The sequence below is a fragment of the Galleria mellonella genome, unplaced genomic scaffold, assembly GCF_026898425.1.
Source record: "Galleria mellonella isolate WM207_F2 unplaced genomic scaffold, CSIRO_AGI_GalMel_v1 utg78, whole genome shotgun sequence".
Classification (NCBI taxonomy): Eukaryota; Metazoa; Arthropoda; class Insecta; order Lepidoptera; family Pyralidae; genus Galleria; species Galleria mellonella.
Window position 1 is genome coordinate 2983625 of NW_026442151.1, and position 7809 is coordinate 2991433.

At 30.8% G+C, this 7809-nt stretch overlaps 1 protein-coding gene across 1 annotated transcript in view; it reads right to left on the minus strand.

Moving 5' to 3' along the window:
• The window catches only part of LOC113517298 (ecdysone receptor), a 315053-nt gene extending 310738 nt beyond the window's left edge, over positions 1-4315 (minus strand). The window contains exon 1 of the mRNA XM_052901561.1: positions 3982-4315. The gene's annotated coding sequence lies outside the window, so the exon portion shown is untranslated. The remainder of the gene's footprint in view (positions 1-3981) is intronic.
• Positions 4316-7809: the final 3494 nt, after the last annotated feature.

The following is a 7809-nucleotide window of genomic DNA, read 5'->3' on the forward strand; positions in this document are numbered from 1 at the left end:
TACAACTTGAAATGATCCAATAATACCAAACTGACCGCCACATTCTTTATAAAACGAATTATGTTATCTATGCGTTCCTCATACCATACACATCTTGAGGTAGTCTTTAGGTGGAATCAGAATTTAATTTAATAGTAATATAGTAGTTATTCATGTGGTCTTTTAAAAATAAAATTAAAATAAATAATCACTAAATATCGAAACCATTGGATATAACTTATTCAATATTGTAACGACACTCTACATATTAAGAGAGTTCCAAGGTTAACCTGTTTATAACTGGCTTCATTATCGCATAAACAAAATAGCTATTGTATGAATATTTGCTAGTAGACGCTGTTGCTAAGTTAATATTCTAAGAAATATGTTATTTTATTCCATTATAAGTTTATTTTTAGAAAGATTTATCTACTATATTAATATTTGTTAATTTATCACCGTTTCATTTTGACAGTAATTTGAATAGTTATTTATTAATCTTACAAATGTGAAAGTAAGATCTTTTTATTATTGCTTGGCACCTGAATCGACTAATTAATATGATGTTTGGTATACACATATGCCTGCCAAGTGTGGCAACTACTGGCAAAACTGTCCTTATAAAGAAGGCTTATGTTCAGCAGTGGACAATCAACGGCTGAAATGATGATGAAATTGGTATACACAAAATTCTTGGTCTGGATAGAAATTAAATATCTTTCTCCATCCCAAATATTATGTATTCTAAAATTAATGACGCTTGATTGAGCTGTCAATAGTTACAATAATATTCAATTGATAACATATTCGAAATATCTATTAGCAAGTATTTTTTTTATTTTTCAGTTATAAAAAACATACTAAATAGAATAATAGAATTAAATAAAGCCAGAGCATAAAAATAAAATAAGCTGCTGGAATATAATAAAACGTTTTTTCATATTTGTCTTTGTACTTTTTTATCTTTGAAGAAAATATAAAGATCTGATATTATACTCTACCTATATAATTTACATGAATAAAAAGTCGCTTAGATAGATACCTATTTAAAATAATAAATATGGTTGTATATTTATATTCCTGAAGATAAAACTTATAATCTATTGTATGTTTTATTTTGATTTGCCACCTATGTGTACCTATTTTCAAAATCTATACGGACGAAGTCGCGGGCAAAAATATTAGTTTTAATCACAGTACAATTTAGCTGTACTACCACTATAATATAATTATTATTTTCAAAATTCAATATCATTGTATTTCAATTTAAAAATCTTTAGCCATTTTGTCATATCATAAGACATAATTTATCTGTGCACTGTAACACTAAACCTATGTGTTAACTTGCACGCTGTCGCTCGCAAATACATATCACATACTATAGTAATGTATCGCACAGGTAGTGTGGTTATAGTTGTATATATATATATATGTACATGAATAACACCTGAGTCCTCAGGAATGGCGACGCATGGGGGGTATCATTGGCAAAACAGTATACTCTGTTATGTCCATGGTTAGGCTCATGTCTATAGGCGACGGTTACCAGTTTCCATCAAGTGGGTCGTCAGCATATTTGCCATTCTAAGTTGCATAAAAAAAAAATATACATGTACACTAACATAAATTATCTAATATTTTTTTATATACTTTTTAACCTATTTTGAAATATGAATTCTATTATATATGGATGGAATAATGAGGAGGGAATAATGAAATTCAAAAAATAAAAGGATTATAGTCATGATACCTATAAGCCCTTTTTTCAGTTTCATTTAATTGATGCCGTTCTTTATATTAAAAAGAAGTTAGAATAATAAAAAGATACCCACTCCTCCTGAAGTATTCCAATTTTTATTTAGTTATACGTTTTTATTAAGAACATTATCTCGTTAATCTACTTCATTATTTTTTCTGTTATTTTTGTATCATTTTTTACTCTATACCTTCTTGATTCTATATTTACCTCTGTCAGTTTTTTTTTTAATATTTGCTCTGTTAACTGTAATCCCTCGTTTATAAAATGAATTGTAAGTTATTCTCCAACAAAATTGTAGTTCCTGAGACCAGTTGCCAGATGTCAGACGGGTCACACCTACACAGGAATTAAAATAGACACTTCATTTAACGATTTCAAAATATGTACGCAAACAAATTAAGGCAATTTTCGCTTAATCAATCAAAATTATAGTCTAATACTCCATTTAAAGTTTAGATTTATCATAGCAACTTTAACGGAATTTGAAGAAAGAAAATTTCGGCAGTATTATTTTAAATTATTACATGATATCTGTTGGCAACCCGACATATATTTAATATTTTATTATTGTGTCATGGCAACCCCCTTTGCTTGAATTACCGTGCTAAACAGGCGTGTTTTTTTTTTTTGTATTGTAATATTGTATCCGAAATACCTAATAAAAGTGTCCTACACTCTCCCAGTACTACATAATATTTTCTTTATTAAATATATTAAAGTACTCTCAGAACTTTAAATTTATTAAATTGATTATTAGCAATTGAAATGGATATTCTTTGTACATGTACGAATATACAAAATTTTATCTATATTACTAATCATTAAGCTGCTAAGGTGTTAAGAGGTAACAAATACACAAAAAATGTTTTGCCAGACTAATTCTTGTAGTTAGCCTTTTTTTTATCTAACCTTTAACACTGATGCAATTGTTAACATTTCATATGAAATATCATTTTGCTATTATTAGATCCTCTTCATAATATGTATTTCATATAACATTAATACCTATTCATTCCCCCATACAAGGCGATATTTCAATGCTTTGCCAAAACTCGAATAGTCACATTGTATAAATAGTCTAGTTCCTTTATTGTAAGAACTAGATCGTGTTCTTTTCATGCAGGAAACAAATAGTCGAATGAATAGACAGTTTGTGATATCGGTAATAATTTGTGGTTCATTTCAGATGGAAACCAGTTTTATGAATTCACCCTCAACAATAAAAAAAAGTGCGTTCGCTTGACTGCATCGCTTGAACTTGAACTTGGCCTATATTCTCACGACGTGAATGCTAGTCGGGCTATAAAATAATGCATGGTGCATTATGCAAAAACGTATTGGTTGTTGGGTAAAAACGATGGCGCATATTATGCGTTTATGCGAGTCGTACGACCTTTTTTGTTCCTACTAACATTGTGGAGTTATTAGGATTGCAAACATCGATTGAAGTTAACGACGTACTTACATACGCATATAGATGCGATACCAATATACCTATTTATAAATATTGTATTAGGTATTATATTAACAGAAATAGCAACGTATTTACTAACTGCAAGTTGTTGCAACACTTTGCTTGAATGTAGGTGTATTCTATATTTATAACATATGGATCAAACTATAGTAAATTTAATTTAAATGCGCGATTTCCTATAAACTTTAGAATGTCGCCACATTAATCTATTTTTGTTTTTATTCTTAATTTATATTATTAATTAGTTCATTAACAAATTACTGGAGAGCCTACGTATTTTTCACTTTTACTTTTAGAAATTTGATTAGAAGAAAAAGAATTAGATAGTGTTTATTATAAAAAAAGTTAACATGAATATGGGTCAGATAAGGTTGTTATTAACTTCTTACGCTAAAATAAAGAAAAATTAAGACAGCAAATAACAAGATAAACAGTGCAGCAAAACAGAACCTTTTCACATTAAAGAGCAGATGTTAAATCAATTCAGGTCATAGGTATAATTACGCATCAAGAAAAAATATATATAAAGTCCTTGCACAAATATGTAAAATTTGCTAAGCTTACTTAAACCTCTCTGAATAAAAAGTAAATACTTTACTGAAACTGGACGAGTTATTATAAAGAGAGTAACCTCTTTCTTGAGCGTGCATCAAGCGAAAGTAACCACTCGCATTCGCCCACATTACCTAGATAATACTTTCCAGATACTCTGTTCAAGCATAAACAAGCTCAGATCTTACAATAACATTACTTGAAACGCTTCACTTACCGTTTGAAAGCTCCACTGACCGCTGCGGTTGGTTTACACTACTTTTAGAAGGATATTATATTTGGAATTATAATAACAAACAATAACAGTGCGGGGTCGAGAGGTTGCGAGTAAAATCGCCTATTGACGTAATCGTTTGTTGTTTCTAGGTTAAGATTTTCCCGAGGAAAAGCGCGGAAGGATCGCGTGGTGACGCATCCCGAAACGTCATGCCTTGTAAACTAGGAAGTGTTTTGCGTATTTTGGAATCGTTTTGAAGGAGATAGTTTTTTATTGCAAATGCGGCAACGTCATGGGGCACGGAGCGTGCGCACTCGAGTCCGAAGCGATACTGTCGGCGGCCGCCAGGCGGCGCTGGGGTCGGGCGCGTATTGATAAAAGCGCAAAGGGCGCGCGACGGCCTGCCCGCCTGCCTTGCTCGTCGCACCGCACCGGGTGGATGCGACCGTGCGATACATCAGCGCTTTCAGCCCGACCAACCTTGAACTCGCTCTATCGGATATTAGATAATACAGAGTTAGATAAAATAATGCGGTAACGACACAGGCGCGAGAGGATGATTGGTCTACCATTGTTTCTGCTCTGTTTACTTATTTCTTAAATACATATTGCATTATTAGCAGTAATTAAGTAATCCTCGATTCAGATTTTTCCGATGCTCACATCACTCCAATTTTTTAAATTTTAGAGCGACCTATATCTTGCAAAAATTTTAAATGTCTTATTTGCTGTTCTGCTGTCTCAGAATAACAAACATTAAATCTAATTTGGCATAAACGTAGGTGTAAATGTTCACATAATTACTGTGTTGAAATGAATATAGTGATACGCATTACTATGTTTATTTTTGCAGTCATCTGATAATTTAAACATGTTCGAGTCCAACATTCAGTACACTATGGGATCAAACAGCAGCTCAATTCCAAGTTCGAATCACCATTCACAATTATTGATGTATTTGGTAATGTTCTTTTTTGCTGTGAAAGGGTCCTGTGCTTGACCTCGATATCACGATGATAAGATCTAAAATGAAGCTCGTGAGATGATAGGCAATCTGGTTTTGAGATATTATCCTACAAACCTGGAGACAATAAGTAACTCAAGAACATGAGATTCGGGAGTCATAAGGGTCGGCAAAACACGAGTATGTTATAAGCGTTCATGGTCTGTGGTAGTCGCTTATCATCAGGCTAACAGATGCTCTTCTATTTGTACAAAATATTAAATCAATCGACTTCAAAAAGAAGGTGGTTTTTCTATTTAATTTTTTATATTTGTTACTTCATAACTACGTTATTTGTGAACCGATTTAGAAAATTCATTTACTTGTCTGCTTACAGATTGGTTACACAGATATTTTACTAAAGTCGGTTCAGTAATTAAATTTTTAAATCAAAATAATTCTATTTGCTTGTGGCAAATTTAATTTTTGAAGTTGTTTTTTTTTTGTGGAACACAATCTTAATAATTATTTTGAGTTTATGGAAGTAGAATTGTTTCACGAAAGAAGAATATTATTTAGATTGTTAATAGATTTAGATATGTAATCAGAAGTGCTTTCCCGATTGTTAACGTTGTAAAATAGACTATATTTTTATAGAAATAAAGAATAGATTACAGATGTCTGTATTTCGCTGAGTATATATCTGATTTTTCGGAATAATAAGATTGGCTAACCATGGTTTTTTTTAATGCAACTTAGAACGTGTATCAAGCTGACAGCCCACCTGATGGAAAGTTGTAACCGTCACCAATAGACATGAATAGTATCATGCACATTATCTGTGAATGAAAGGACATATAGAAAATATTTGAACTAAAATATGAAAGATATAGATTTGCTGTCATTCAACAAATTTTACTTAGGTCATTTATAGTGGGGGCCGCGCGTGACATGACTTTTGATTTTTACTTCTCTCACCCCAATAGTGAGGCGAACCCTTTCAGGGTGCATTTTTGTAAGTTTCTAAACCAACTAACCAATTATATTTAGTCAGTTGCGCATCTGACTCATCGGTTGTAAAACGTTCTGTACCTACTTAGAGCACAAAAGATACGATTATACAAGGGTAACCTTAAAATTAAACACGAAGAAATAATTTGTTGCTATTGTAAATCATTATTGTACATATTTTACATTGGATACATGAAAAAAATATAATACACTGAACGGACTTATTCCAACGAGACATCTCTTTCTGTCAACTTTTGTGAAGTTGAATGAAACCCATAGAATGTTCGAGGATAAAAATTGTAGAGGCAAAGATTAAAACCAATTTTTAATGTATATATCCTACTCATTATCAAATAAATTAAGTACCTATCACAAGTATATTTTGTTTCGATTTTGCTCCACAAAAAAAAAAACAAGATTGAAGTCAACCATGACAAAACACATTAATGAACGACGAGATGTTTTATAGATACGTAAGATTAAAAACATTTGAAGTAAGAAAACGAAAGCACATGATTATAAATGTATTTTGCTTATCAAAAAAAAAATGGCAGGTTCAATAACCACAAAATTAAAACAGAACCAACACCGCATAAACCATCCCGACTACGAAAATTAATGGCAAAGTATTTACAGAATTCGATTCTTCAAAGATATCGCGACACATAGGTACACATCGAAAACATAATGAAAATGTTTCCCTATTTCAAAGTCGCTAAAAATTTTCACGTACACAATTTTTTTTAAATAGAACCAAATATATTATAATAGAATTTCACATAATTTATAATTTATTCCATTATTATAATTCTCGTCACGTTCCATGTAAAAGATTAGTCGTACCTACGCGTATGAATATTCAAATTGCAAGTCATTGGCGTCCGTCGATCTTATAATCCTGCAACTCTGTCCCGCGATATGCTTTTATAATGCCCTAGGCAAATTACCTTATAAAATTAATTATAATAATAATTAATTCTAAATGGAATAAAACAAAGAATAAAATAGAAGGTGTTATTACTGTCTAAATCAACATTAAGTATAAAGTAGAAGAATTTGATTTTTTTGTAATCTATAAAATAAAAAAGAAATAGACGATTTTATAAATTCCTTTATCTACATAAAGCTACATTATCAGCGAGTAACATGAGTTGTATTTTATTTTTTAAAAAGATTGCGATAATTTGTAGTATTTAGCTGTTTACTGTATCTTCACTTCCATTACCTCGTTGCTGTAGGAAATAGAAAATAGTCTATACTCAGAATATTCTTAAATTTTTAAAGTGTGTATGTGTATATGTATGCGTATATTTGTGTATTGGTGCATATGTATATATTTATTATTGAATCTGTAAAAATATTATTGTGTCTTTAACGATAGCCTACCTATTTGATTTGTTTATTTTTTCTGCTTTTCTTTTAACAATTGTCAACTACATAATCTACAAAATTAATTTAGAAAAACCTGTTATTGGCCATACTACTTTGTTATAAAATGTTTTTTAATTTTATTCATAAACCGCTGTTGGTTTTTTAAAATAAATAAATAAATTAAGTCGACCAATAGTACCCTTTATATTCATCTTCGATTTTAGAAATAAATATAAGATTCAAAAAATATGTTTACGATAATAATTCCTAATGGCTACCCTATTTCAGAGGCATTTATCGACTGTTGCCGTTGTGATGGATGTAACATTAGGCATGATAACATATTAGAATTTAATGTTGTAGGCAGTGAGCTTACCGTCGTAACTAAAATAATTTGGTTTGGCTATGGTTTATTTTCCACCACCGAAAAGTCAGTTGAAAATTTTAAATGATACTAGAAATAAATAAGATTATGTTTTCCAAAAAAAAAAATTACTCTCTCA